Raw genomic sequence first — 15510 nt, forward strand, 5'->3', positions numbered from 1 at the left:
TTCTTGCAGCTTATTAATTTTTTTATTATGTTCCTGAATAACCTTTTTAACTTCTTCAACTGCTTTATCTGTGTGTTCCTTGGATTGTTCTGCATATTGCCTGGTCTCCTTCCTGATATCTTGAAGAGTTCTGTACATCAATCATTTGTATTCTGCACCTGGTAATTCCAGGAAGGCACCTTCATCCAGAAGATCCCTGGATTCTTTGTCTTGAGAGCTTGTTGAAGCTATCATGGTCTGCTTCTTTATGTGATTTGATTCTGACTCTTGTCTCCAAGCCATCTATAAAGTTATTGTATTAGTTTATTTTATGTTTGCTTACTGTATCCTAGCTCCTTGCTTTGTTTTGTTATGTCCAAATAGATTGCTTGAGAGAGCTAGCTTGATTTTTTTCACCTCTGAAGCTCTAATGTCTTGTCACCAGAGGGCTAGAGCTGTTACCAGGTATATGAGCTTAGGAGTCCATTCACTTTTCTTGGATGGGTTCAGCTCAGGTGTCCAAGTAGTTGGTTATCAAGTGTGTGATACATGCTCTGTCCTACAGTCTTGGGGGGGGAGGGGTGATTGGTGTAGGTACAGGTATCTGGTTGCAGCAGGAGGGTCACTCTCTGAACAAGGCAGGGGGCTGACAACCATCCCCAGAGTGTCTGTGAGGAAAGCGCATCCCTGTTCCCTAGAGTGCATAGGTGGTTGGGTTCTGCAGATGGACTTTGGGCACCAAATATTTTTGGTTGTAAGGGCTGTGAGGTACCAGTTATCCTTGGACCCATGTCACGGGTGGCTGGTTGACCTGAGTGGAGCTACCAGTCCTTACGTGGGTAGGTGAGAACCATGTTTAATAAGCAAAGCAGTGTCAAACATCAAACACCCCACTCTCCACCGCACAGCTAAAAAAGTTGCAGTCTGCCAGCAAGGGCCTATTCTCCTGAAATAGGTCCACATATGTCCATGCAGGGGGGAAAAGTTATTCAAAGTCCATGGACTGTTTATGCCTGGACTGGAGCCGCTTATGTCCTGAGCTCCTCAGGTTAGTGGACCTGGCAGATTATTTTTTCCCCAATTGTGAATTTATTCCTTCTCCAAGGCCAGGAGAATGGCTCAGGATGCGCAACAGAATCTATCTCAGGCCCAGGGAAATCAACAGCCACTGAAGCCAGCTTTGGCGCAGTGGCATGGTAAAATATATGCAAGTACTTAGCTTTTACCAAAAGCACCACTCTTCTCTGGTTCTGGAGGTGTGAGTAAGAGGTGTGAGTAGGCTGTGAGGCTGGATGTTTCTCCCTGAGGAAACTGCAGCCAAACGCTTCCACCAGCCTGCTACAGTTGCTTTCGGGAATGGTGTCTGAGGGGTCCCGGCAATTCAGGTCCAGCAACTCCTCTCCACTTCTGAACTGTCTCTCCCTCCCCCTGCTGCTCAGTCCGTTTTCTAACTTTGCTTTAGATGTTCAGGTCTTCTAGCTTGTGATAAATGTAATCTTTTCACTTGTTTTTTTGGGTCTTTGTTGTAAGAGGATTCACTGGCAGCATCTGACTACTCCTCCAACTCGGCCCCCTATTTTAAGTTTTTGATCTGTTTTGAATTAGCTTTTGTTTATGGTGTGAGGTATGGGTCTTGTTTCATTGTTTTGCAGATAGACATCCATTTTCTCTAGCACTATTTGTTAAAAAGACCATCTTTTCCCCATTTGATGAACTTTCGACCCTTGTTGAAGATCAGGTGACTGAAGGTGGATGGATTTACATGGTTCTCAATTCTGTTCCATTGGTCAATGTACCTGTCATTGTTCCAGTACCAGGCTGTTTTGACTACTATAGCAGTATAGTAGGTTCTGAAGTCAGTTAGTGCAAGTCATCCTACTTTATTCTTCTTCTTCAATACTGCTTTACTTATCTGGGGCCTCTTCCCTTTCCACATAAAGTTAATGATTAGTTTTTCCATCTCTTTAAAGAATGTTGTTGGTATTTGGATCGAGATTGCATTGTATTTGTAAATTGCTTTGGGTAGAATTGTCATTTTCACAATGTTGAGTCTACCTATTTATGAGCATGGTATGTTTTTCCGTTCATGTAGATCTCTTTTGGTTTCTTGCAGCAGTGTTTTGTAGTTTTCTTTGTATAGGTCTTTTGCATCCCTCGTTAGATTTATTTCTAAGTATTTTATTTTGGGGGGTATAAAAATTTTTTTTTTTTTTTTTTTTTATAAATGGTATTGTCTTCCTGACTTACTTTTCATCTTTCTCTTTATTGGTGTACAGGAATCCAACTGATATTTGTATGTTTGTCTTGTATCCTGCTACTTTCTATTAGTTTCAGTAGTTTTCTCATGGAAAAGGAAAAATTTTTATTGGAAAATTTTGACTAGAGAGACTTTTGGTTGCCATTAGAATCAATTCTAAAGAAACAAGAATATAGGTAGTAATATGATTTCTGGATTTTATTGTGAAATGGAATTTTTATGAATCCTTGCCAAACTTATATTTAAGACTTTTTCCTAACTATTTATATATTTGTTTCTGCTGGTGAAAATAAAACTTTAAGAAATTAAAATTGATATGTTGTTTTTAAATCAACTATGAGGAAAGATGGATTGAAAAAACGAATTTTGATGAAGTTATTGATACACCTGCAGCAGTTAAAACTCATAAGCAGAAGATGTTATTATTCTTTATTATGACTGGCTGATATGTAGGTAAAAGATCTTCCCCTCTTAAAAAAAATCAATGTAATTAAAAATAATGTTATTTTTTACTATTCTTTATTAAAATGTTTATTTTATTTTTAGTTTGCCTTTTTTCAAAATATTTACAAAATGACTACATATACAAAATCAATAAAAGAAAATATTCATTGTTTCTTTTCTTGTCATTAATTACATCCGTTTATTTCATAATTGATGTAAGACACGGCAATGTTTCATTCTCTTATGCATAAGATTGCCGTGACTAACAACAACATTCTATAACTATTACTGAAAATAATATTGTTGTATATAGGAGGGTGTAAAGTATGCTAGGTACATTACTGCCTATTCACAAACTTCTCTAATAAAGAGCTCAAGCATCTGCACACCAGTAAGTGTGAGCTAAAGAAGCAAAATTCAGCAATTCCTCAAATGTGGTTGCCTCTAGGCAACTTCTTGGTTTCCTAGAACTCATGGACTCAAAGATAAAAATGACTGGGGGACTTATAAGGATAAACAGGTTTTCAGTGGAAATTGAGTATTAAAATTTTTCAAAATATTTGAAACCCCCTTTGTAAAATTCTAATACGTGCACATTCTGTAAATAAAAGATGTTAGGATACTGCCTTGTGTAACTCATTTCTTATGATAATATAACTCAAGTTATATTTCATGCTGATATTAGGTATGTTTTATCATAGGGGGGACTTTCAGAAATCTTGCACATCAGTGAGAGTGCTTGAGCAAATCACTTGTGAATTAACATGTCACAGCAGAAAAACAGACCCCTGAGCCTATTATTGGTATAACAAATTGAAGGGACAAGGAGGGGGGACTGAAGTCCTGCATGCCCAGTTTTGTTTTTCTTCCATGGAGGGAATCTAGAAAGAAATGTAGAAAGCTGTACGTAGCACACTTCTCATGGGGACTTAAAACTGTCAAGGGCATCTACCCATGTTACCTACTTCTAGCTCCTCTGATGATTATTAGTCAAGTAAAAATGCCTAAATTTATTTTAATGCTTTCAAGATGTACCTTCAAAATTCATCTTTTTAATGGAGAGAAGAAACAAGATCAAGTAATAATTGTCTATGACACTAGTTAAGAGATTTTCTGTCATTAGTTACAGTTGACTTTGATTTGGCCTCAATTTTGTCAGTGGTTTCTATGATTTAGGTGTCCACATTCTACTTGAGGAAATAAAATATTGGCAGCTAAGCAACTTGATTTTTGTGTAAACCATAACTTCTGGACCACACCTAATGCAGAAGTCCAGTGCTGCTGCTACTGCTATTAATAATAGTGATGGTAATAAGAAAAATATTAATAATAATGTGTGCCATAACTTTACAGTTTCTAAAGTATTTATGCAAATAATCTCTCAAAATTCTTAAAACTAGAACTGGAAGTAAAATGTAAGATAATCAAGTCCAAATATATACATACTTGGCACTCATGCTGCCACTTCCCCTCCCATGCCAAAGGCAGACATTACTAACTAATCCTTCCTGCTGATCCTGGACACGCCCTCAGAGTCTCTCAATTGGCAGTAGCTGTCATCGTTGGCATTACAAAAATATATATATTGACTGTTCCTGATACAGTATAACCTATCATTTTTCAGGTAAGGAATTGCTCACGAAATGATTGCACAGCAAAGCAGTTGCTGAGTTACAACAAGAAAATGTCTCTTGACTCTCAGTTCAGTGCTTTTTCTTTCCTCATGTGTAGTTCGGGAGAATAAACCACCCAAATGACTAATCTGATTTTGGTTTCAAAATTAAAAAGCTCACAATGACTTCTAAATTTCATTATTTAGAAATCTGTTCCAATAAAGAGACTTTGGTCCAATATATTTACTATCTCAACTGGCCACCACTCTTTACACAGCAAGTATGATCTCTAGGGAGCAGAGGATGATTTCAGCAGTTGCCGAAATACATGCATTTGTAGACTGCTATCATGTTCACATCCTACAAAAGCGCAATCAATCTCAAAATATCACCAGCTCTTTAAATAGAAGGATACTAGCTACATGTGAGGCATAACTGATCAAAGTCAGCTACGACTAATAAACATGAAAAGAAGAACTGAACAGAAAGACAGATGCTGATGAGTACTTCTTAGCATTTATGACAACTTATAATTCTAACCATTCTGCTAAAAACAGACAACGGACTGCTTGCTATTGTTTTACTGATTAACTATTCTCTCTGCTTTTTCCCAAAAGGCGCCCTAGCAAACTTTGCTTAGTAAATATTGACACCTGTAAACCAAGCTGGCTAATGCCGGTGACTCTCCAGCTATCTTCCCATCTGTTGCCTGAGAATTTTAAGCACCGTATTTTGGGACTCTTGCTCTCTTTCTATTGTAAACTGTAAAAAATGCTACCCAGAAACTAATCCGAAAGCCACATGGCTCTAGAGAGGCCTGTGGTAAGTAAAGGGAAATGTAGTCTAATATGTAAAATGCATATCCCACTGGCCTCCTTGGACTCCCTGTCTTTAGTTAACAGCATGCCAGGGTAATCTGCTTAGTTACCGAGTAAGGCTTTTTTCCCTTTTCCCCATGAGATCACCCAGACCACGATCAAAGCCCAAACACACTCTCTGCCAGCTCTATTGTTCCCCAGAGTGGGATTAATGACTAATTATGTCAGGTCACTCATCCAGATGGCCTCTCAGATGTTCCTTTGTCATTGTCTGACCTTCCATATGCCCCTTTGACCTTGAGGTTTATTTCCATGGAAACATGAAGCCTCAGTTTCCTTGCTGAGATTGCCTAGAATTGGCCAAAAGGAGGGATACGGGATAATCTACCCACACTTTGTATTCTGCTTCCATCTCATGCCTTGTTAAATCCAATGAATAGATAAAAAATGCTATCTGGTCCCAGCTGAGTGATGACCATGGTCATGATTCTATGTTACATGCTATGTTTTTTAAATTAGCAGACAGCTTTGTACATGGAAACGTGCATTCAATTTGAAGAACATCAATCGCCATAATGTGATCTTTTTATCTCATTAATGTTAAGCAAGGGTAATAGAATGGAATTACAAAATATCACTGTGAAAGGAATACAATTCAGAGAATTATAGATATCCCCCATTAAAGCCCTAGAGATGTTTGGATAAGTCAACTTGTTCAGTTTCATAAATTAAAGATTCTTTACTTACTACCTTTTCAGGGGTTTAAATTCTAGCCTCAGATGTTGATCTTAATCTGAAGAAGGATTTTAAGGTGGTTAGTACAATAGAGAAATTTCCTTGAAACTACCAAATAAGTAAATAGAAACAGAATAAAAGACTGACTCTCGAACTCAATTAAATAAGAAGTTTGAATATGTATTGGCATGGGATGAAATGCGTTTCCCTTTCGAGTTTAAAGAAGACCAAGGAATAATTCAAATGTCTAAAACATGGGGGCTGATTCACCTCTCCCGAGTTCATCCAATAATGAAATGTCTCCTTACTCTATGCATGAATTCATACAAACACAGCTGTCTCGTGAGAATACAAGCAGAGTTGGGAGTATTCACTTGTGCCCAGGTTTCCCTAGCAGATTGGCAATTTATTAATTTTCCTTCACCAGTGACCAAGACTCTGCAAGATCCAGCTGAGAATTATGAGTTTATTTATGAAAAAAAAAAACTAGAGAGCTACGAGGAAGAAAGGATTTCTTTCCTTCTATTGTTCTTGATGGTTCAATTTTGCCTTCTGACTCCAGAAAGGAAGGCTTGAAATCAAAGAAAGAACTTGCCCTGGTTAGTGACAGAACTCCCTTCCACCACCACCACCCCATGCCCTCACCCCCAGGCTCGAAGCCTTTTTGAAAGCAGTGACAGCATCTCGCTTGTTTCTCATTACAGATCTCCAGTAGCTCCAGTGGCCAGCACAGTGTCTGGAGTAACCTCGGCTCCTAAAACCTTGCGGAATAAATGAACAAATGCAGAATGAATGTTAGTGCCAGCCTGTGTACCAGAAAGTTTGACCTTTCTATTCTTTAGTTTTCTTCCTATAATATGATCAGGAATAGTTTATTTAAAAAGTCATTCTGGGTCTATAAATTTAGGTTCAAGGAACACAAATTCAACATGTCACAGAGAAACTCTTTCACCATAAGAGAGACACTTTTGTTTAAAGAATGGTAACTATTTAATTGGCATCTACAAAGTATGAAAAGACAGCATGTTCCTAATCATGCAAGAATGTGGCTGGAAAACTGCCACAGTTCAGAGTGTTCTAGGCCTTTCATAATGGCTCCAGTCCACATGAGATACTTTTTACATCTTTTGCGTGTCCCATCGCCACTCTGAGACAAAGAGCCATCTCCCTTCTCACAATGTTATTGCTCTGTGACGCAGCAAACCCTGTGGACATGGAGAGGTGGCAGGTAGCCTGCCGACAGTGACAATCCTAAATCTACTAACTTTCAAATTATACCACAATGTATAAGTGGTATTTATTACTTACATTTGATGGATGACAGATTTTCTTCCAGGAATATATCTACTTTAATTTTTTTTTTTTAACTTCTAAGAAGAAATGCTTTGTCATTCATGAGACTCACAGACATAGACTCACCTCAACTAACAATGTTTTCCAAAAGTTGACACTCCGCCTCAGTAGAAATACGACCTTAACCCAAATCCAAATCCTCTATTACCTGAGGCTCCTCAGAAACAGCAAACGACACTCATCTAGGTCCCAGGTTTCCTTGTTTGTAAACCACACTAATGTACCCAACAAGTCCTTGTGATAACAATGGGTTGAAATAATTCTCCCAACAGGAGTGAGTGACTTAGAATTCTCACATATTGAAACTAAAATTCTCATGGTTGCCTAAAATATTCATGGGAGTCAGCTAGTTTATTAGATCATTTTATCGGGGGAAATTACTGTACCAAGGAACATGGAAGTCAGTGTTATCCAAGTACTGCTTGTTCGATTTTTGTAGTCCTTGTCAACTGCCTTGTAAGTGGTTTATATATTCAATGAAAACATATTTGTTGAAAGTCTACCATGTGCCAGGCTCTGGAGATACAATGATGATGGCCTCAAGTTGCTCTTAGTCTAGTAAAAAGACTGAAAAGTAAACCCAGGGTGCCTTGGGAACACACAGAAGGACAACTTCCTGGAGGAGGAGATATTTAAGTTCAGCCCCAAGTAAGAGTAGAACTAGAAAACAGGGGAAGGGTAGGGAAAAGTATTCCAGATACAGCAAGCAGTTCATGGCAAGTCCTATGGGTAATAGTAACTAAGACAAATTTGAGAATTTGCAAGTGGTTCAGTATGATTAGGCTGTGGGATGTGAAGACAAAGCTAGAGAGGTAGGCAGGAAGCTCGTGTTTCACGTCAAGGAATCTGCAACGCCAAAGGATTAAAACAGGCAATACTAGGAATTCCACATAGGCAGTGATGCTCTGTCATTAGGTGGCAACATCTCAGACTCCTGGCTGAAGCTCAGGCGAGGGATTCCAGCCCAGATAAAAAGATGACCAGGGCAAATCAGGGCCCCAGTTTGAGAAGGACTAGATTACTAGACTCTCCGGGAGAAACTTGGGCACCAGGAACAAGATGGGGAGAATTGTCAAGTGGAGACAAAGTTACAGGGGCAAGAAAGAAGCCCAGAACCCTCTTGCTTCTCCCAGGCAAGCATTGAAGATAACTTGGAGCTGAGTTCCAGGATGCTGAGCTAGAGCTTCTTAAATCTCCCGTCTCTAGAGAGAGGAACTGGATGAGGCAGGAGGGAGCATGCTGAGCCTTTGGAGTCAAGTGAAGGGCACTGGCTATAGAGATAGAAGACAGACAGAGGCAGGAACCCGTAGGCCTTTCGGTCATAGTACTATGAGATGGTGAGCCAGGTTCAGATTGGAATCCTGGGTCTGTCGCTGATTAGCTATGTAACTTGGAGAAAATTTCTTTCTCTCTGAGCCTATGTTTCCTTATCAATAAAATGAGGATACTAAGGCTTTCTTTGTCTGGTTGTTGTGTGGATTAGAAGCAACCGACACAAACTGCCTGGCATCTGGAAGTTGCTCCATGGCAGTAGAGAGTAAGGAGTAACTTTTATTAACAGGATGTATTGATAGTCATTCTTTGGGAGACATTTATTAGCCTACAACAGGGGCTAACTAATGATTATCTTTATACGCATTTTATCTGGACCTCTTTCATAGCACCGGATATTAGTAATTACGCAAATACTATGACAATTAAGTATTCGTATGTTTTACATTCTGTTTTACCCATTTTGGCATCCCTGAGAGTAAGAGTAAGGAGCCCTGGTGGCACAGTGGTTAATGTGCTCAGCCACGACCCACCAGCCACTCCATGGGAGAAAGATGTGGGAGTCTGCTTTGGTAAAGATTACAGCCTTGGAGACCTTATGAGGCAGTTCTACTCTGTCCTACAGGGTCACTATGAGTTGGAATGGACTTGACGGCAATGGGTATTTTGAGTCCCTGAGTGATGCAAACAGTTAAGCACTCAGCTACTAACCGAAAGGCAGGTGTCTCAAACCCACCCAGAGGCACCTCAGAAGAAAGCCCTGATGACCTGCTTCCATAAGGTCACAGCCATGAAAGCCTTATGGGACAGCTCTGCTCTGCACACATGGGGTTGCCGCGAGTCACAAACGACTGGACAGCCACTGGTTTGTTTTGGTTTTAGAGTAGATATTGCAGCCTTGCGTGTGATAGATGCCTGGTAAGCAATCATTGTATGACTAAATAAACCCTTTGGGGATAAAGTATGGATGACAGGGACATTCCTAAAATCACTTGGTAATTATGTATTTATTCCTCCATTCAGCCAGCACATATTTATTATCAATTTTGTGCCACAGACTATACCAGTTCTCCCCATCCTTTACCAATCCCTAATTCTTTTACCAAAGCAGTGAGGAATTTGTTTTCTTTTTGTTTTGATGGGTTTGTGGATTTAGTCAGTGCCTTTTCCAGATACAGCCACAAGTGCATCCCTAATCTTGGCTGTTCAAAAGCAGAGAGTGAGAGAAAGAACGAAGTAGTGTCTCCCCAAGGAGCTATCACATGAACCCAATGGCATGAGAAACCAGGGGCGTGGGGGTGCCCCATTACAACCCATAGCCAACAAATGCCTCTCAGACATGGCTCATTGGCTGTGTCAGAGCATTATCTTTGTTTTAGATACCTTAAATTTGTTCTATTAGAAGCTCAGAACATAGTCCAGTGTAATGAACTGACTTTCCAAAGGGTCAGCACTAGACCGATAGGCCCTATAAGGCAGGTTATTAAGAGATACATATTATTATTCAGTTTTAAAATGGAAATGCCTTTCTTAAGAGGGATGCTTTCCAGATCCAATAAAATTTTATAAAAGAATTCTCGATATTAAGGTAAAAAATTATATAGTAAATACTAAATTAATAATAAATTTCCTAAGTTAAAAAAAAAAGAATAGAAAGTATCCAGGGTGATTTTATGTTTCAGGTAGTAGTTAAAACACTAAAGGAAATATAATTATTTGTTACAGAGATGTAGCTTTTATTCATCTGTTTTCTTATGTTCTATAGCAAGGTAACTTTCAACGCTTCTTGGCTGCTCAGGCTCTTATTTAGTACATTATTGACCTGCTGTCTAATCTAAATAAACAGATTAATTTGTGTTTGAGAGAGTAGGGAACGGAGAAACTGCAGAGAAAAGGACTCAAAAGCCAGCTTTAAATACACCAATTGGATAGTTCCTTTACCAAAACACTTCCCGTTCCTAGTTTTGCTAAAGCCCCATGTGAAGGTAACTGAAATTTCAGTACGATAAGTTTTTAACTGCTGTGTATGTAATCACCTTCCTGATTTGCAATATCTGTGACCACAATTACAGATATTCAGCAAATCCACTGTCAAGTGGATTTCTGTATCGCAATCTCCTGCTTTGACACAGAAGCAATAAGCAACCTGATTCTGAGTATTTCTTCACTTTGGAACGATTATTTTTTTCAGTTATCTGGTATGATTAGTGAAAGATAAATGCCATGTTTGGACGGTAACTGTTTTGCAAAATATAAACATTTAATAGCCAAAAAGAAAAGTGTGAATTAATAGTAGCCAAAACCTCAAATAGAAAAGAATCAGTGAATTTAATATTCTAAGCCCTTTTTTTTTTAAGGGTGGGTAACACATGTCTAGCACATTTAAGATAAACAGCTTGCTAAATTCCACCAGTCTGTGCTATAAAACAAACAAACAAACAAACTTAGAATGGTACAAAAAACAAAACAGTGAACTTTTTCCAAGGAAAAGAATTATAAGCTGGGAAAAAAAATCACCGAATTAGTAATTTGGCAAATATTTCTCTAATATTACATCTTTCGTTTAAATATACAAAACAAGCAAAAAATGGCACATAATCATTTTTTTGAATTGGTGTATGCTTGGCTGTACATATTTTCAACAACAAAAAAGAAAATAAATTATTTCAAAAATGTTAGGGTTAATTTGCTATTTATTGGTCACCAGGAAATTTTAATAGTTTATAAAACAGACTGGAAAAAACGTGTTGCAATTAGACATGTCCTTATGAAATGATGACTCGATCCTTCCTACCTCCTTGTCCCCACACCTCAAGTCACATCTGCTATCCTTGCTAAAGAAAGAAGCTTATGGAACAGAAGAGCCCATCCAGATGAGCAGGAAAAGTGCATTCCTCTTTGTCTGATGCACCATCAACCAACTTGTCAGCTACATTCCAAATGCAGAATCTTTATTTTGCATGATGATTCTAGGAGGCAGAGAGCGCAGCTCGACTGACTAATCCCAGGTGGAGTTTGAAGTGCTGACAGCAAGAGAACTAATGTTTAGATTTATAAACTGAGCGAAGTTGATGTGGAAATCATTGCAAATGAATAAATATAGAGCCTTGCATTATCATTTTTATCAACTCACTTTGCTCACTATAACCCTTTCTATGTAATTACTTGCAATGAATATGAGTGTACCTACAGCAGACATATGTACCTACAACTGCCACATATGTATGAAATATGTAGCCTCTTCAAGAAAGAAACATCAATTTATTCAGCATACAGATTGCAAATACAAAAGGCAAGCCAGCATCCTGTGAAATAGGGAAGGAAGAGGCCATGGCTTGTATAATTCATATCCTTAAATGAATCCAGGGGTATTCATACCCAGTAGTGAAGATAAAACACGTATTTTATTGATGGTATTATATAAATGTTAAAATGTATATGTTTTATATACTAAAAAAGGAAAATAAATAAAAGCTAAATCAAAGGAAGGATGGATTGTTGGTATACTACTCATCTTTCATATTACTGCAGTATATGTTAAGCTGAGTTATTGAAATTATTTTGACATAATTACTGAAAATGGATGTATTTGAGCAAGAATATGTATTTACTAATATTAATAGGTTTTATCTATTGATGGTTATCAATCTTATCGCTCATTTAAATCTTTTGTTTCCATGAGTTAATATACGTTTTATGTTTACAAGACTTCCTTATGAATAGTTTTTTTGGATTTTTATACTTGGATAAAGCCACTGGTTGGCATGTTTCACTACTGGTTCTGATCTAGTGTGAGAATAGAATCCAGTCATGGAGGACAACGCTACTCACAGATGCCATTGGATCTGTTCTGTTGATGCTGGGCCGATTTTTGATGCTCTCCTTTGGCTACTGCTGGTCTGGGGACTTGGCCAGGGTGCATGATGGCATGTAGACTGCAGCTAGGGGCAGATATTGGGTACCCCTAACTTTGTTGAAATGCTGCTTTTAGGTTATTTGAAGGTATAACCAAGGGTATATCTTGCACTATAATCATTATGTATATGTTGTTGTTGTTAGGTGCCGTTGAGTCAGTTCTGACTCATAGCAACCCTGTGCACAACAGAACAAAACACTGCCCAGTCCTGCACCATCCTTACAATTGTTGTTATGCTTGAGCTCATCGTTGCAGCCACTGTGTCAATCCACCTCGTTGAGGGTCTTCCTCTTTTCCGCTGACCCTGTACTCTGCCAAGCATGCTGTCCTTCTCCAGGGACCGATCCCTCCTGACAACATGTCCAAAGTATGTAAGACGCAGTCTCGCCATCCTTGCTTCTGAGGAGCATTCTGGTTGTCCTCCTTCTAAGACAGATTTGTTCGCTCTTTTGGCATGTATAAAAACCAAAATTTTCCTCTAATGCATGAAAATATTAAGCAGTAATATTAATAACATTTTAAATATAAAATTCCATAACTCAGGATGACTTGAGGTTATAAGTAGCATAACACCTTGTGTATGAAATACATATGCTTTCTCCTGGCATGTTATCAAAGAATTTGAATACTTCATAAAAGGTATAAAAGATGCAGATAGCTCTTCCCATTTAACTCTCAAAAAAAGATTTTTTTCTTATAGGGCTGGAATCGACTCAACAGCACTGGGTTAATTTAAGCAAAATGCAAGTATATACTGTTACAGCTACGGTAGTCAAAACAGCCTGGTACTGGTACAATGACAGATACACTGACCAGTGAAACAGGATTGAGAACCCAGATGTAAATCCATCCACCTATAGTCACCTGGTTTTTGACAAGGGCCCAAAGTCCATCAAACGGGGAAAAGTCAGTCTTTTTAACAAATGATGCTGGCAAAACTGGATATCCATCTGCAAAAAAATGAACCATACACAAACACTAATTCAAAATAAGTCAAAGACCTAAATATAAAACCCAAAACTATAAAGATCATAGAAGAAAAAATAGAATCATTGCTGTCATTGTTATTGTTAGGTACCATTAAGTCAGTTCAGACTCACAGTAGCCCTATATACCACAGAACAAAACACTGCCATAGTCCTTCTCCATGATCACAATCATTGTTATGCTTAAGCCCATTGTTGCAGCCACTATGTCAACCCATCTCGTTGAGGGTCTTCTTCTTTTTCGCTCACCCTGTACTCTACCAAGCATGATATCCTTCTCCAGGGATTGATCCCTCCTGACAACATGCCCAAAGTATGTAAGATACAGTTTCGTCATCCTTGCTTCTAAGGAGCATTCTGGCTGTACTTGTTCCAGGACAGATTTGTTCATTCTTTTGGAAGTCAATGGTACATTCAATATTCTTTCCCAACACCACAATTCAAAGGCATCAGTTCTTCTTCAGTCTTCCTTATTCATTGTCCAGGATTCACATGCATTTAAGATGCGATTGAAAATACTATGGCTTGGGTCAGGCTCACCTTAGTCTTCAAAGTGACACTTTTGCTTTTTAACACTTTGAAGAGGTCTTTTGAGGGCAGATTTGCCCAACACAATGCGTCTCTTGATTTCTTGAGCGCTGCTTCCACAGCTGTTGATAGTGGATCCAAGTAAAATGAAATCCTTCACAACTTCAATCTTTTCTCCGTTTATCATGGTGTTGCTTATTGGTCCAGTTGTGAAGATTTTTTTTCTCTTTATGTTGAGGTGTAATCCATACTGAAGGCTATAGTCTTTGATCTTCATCAGTAAGTGCTTCAAATCCTCTTCACTTTCAGCAAGCAAGGTTGTGTCATCTGCATAACTCAGGTTAATGAGTCTTCCTCCAACCCTGATGCTCCGTTCTTCTTCATACAGTCCAGCCTCTCGGACTATTTGCACAGCATGCAGATTGAACAGGTATGGCAAAAGGATACAACCCTGACACACACCTTTCCTGACTTTAAACCACACCGTATCCCCTTGTTCTGTTTGAACAACTCCTTCTTGATGTATGTACAGATTCCTCACAAGTACAATTAAGTGCTCTGGAATTCCCATTCTTTGCAATATTATCCATAATTCATTATAATCCACGCAATCAAATGCTAGAGAATCAATGCTAGAGGCCCTAATACACAACATTAACAGGATACAAACTATGACTAACAACACACAAACTCCAGAAGATAAGCTAGATAACTGGGGTCTTCTAAAAATTAAACACTTATGCTCATCAAAAGACTTGGCCAAAAGAGTAAAAAGAGAGCCTACAGACTGGGGAAAAATTTTTGGCTATTACAAATCTGAAAAAGGTCTAATCTCTAAAATCTACAGGAAAATCCAACACCTCTACAACAAAAAGACAAATAATCCAATTAAAAATGGGCAAAGGAAATGAACAGACATTTCACAAAAGAAGACATTCAAGCAGACAACAGACATATGAGGAAATGCTTGAGATTAGTAGCCATTAGAGAAATGCAAATCAAAACCACGATGAGTTACGATGTCACCCCAGCATTTCTGGCACGGATCAAAAAAACAGAAAATAACAAATGTTGGAGAGGCTGCAGGGAGATTGGAACTCTTATGCACTGCTGGTGGGAATGCAAAATGATACTACTATTTTGGAAAACGATATGGCACTTCCTTAGAAAGCTAGAAACAGAAATACCATGTGACCTGGTAGTCCCACTCCTAGGAATATATCCTAGAGAAATGAGATTCGTCACACGAATAGACATATGCACACCCATGTTCATTGCAGCGTTGTTCACAATAGCATAAACATGGAAACAACCTAGAAGTCCATCAACAGATGAATGGATAAGCAAACTATGGTACTTACAGAAAATGGAGTACTATGCAACAATAAAGAACAATGATGAATCTGCAAAGCATCTCACTACATGAATGAATCTGCAGGGCGTTATTCTGAGTGAAATAAGTCAACCACAAAAGGACAAACACTGCGTGAGACCACTACTATAAAAACTCATGAAAACGTTTATACACAAAAAGAAACAATCTTTGACCGTTATGAGAGAGGGCAAGGGTGGGTATGGAAAAATACTAAATAGACAATAGATAAGTGGT

Source organism: Elephas maximus, chromosome 1, assembly GCF_024166365.1.
Source record: "Elephas maximus indicus isolate mEleMax1 chromosome 1, mEleMax1 primary haplotype, whole genome shotgun sequence".
Lineage (NCBI taxonomy): Eukaryota > Metazoa > Chordata > Mammalia > Proboscidea > Elephantidae > Elephas > Elephas maximus.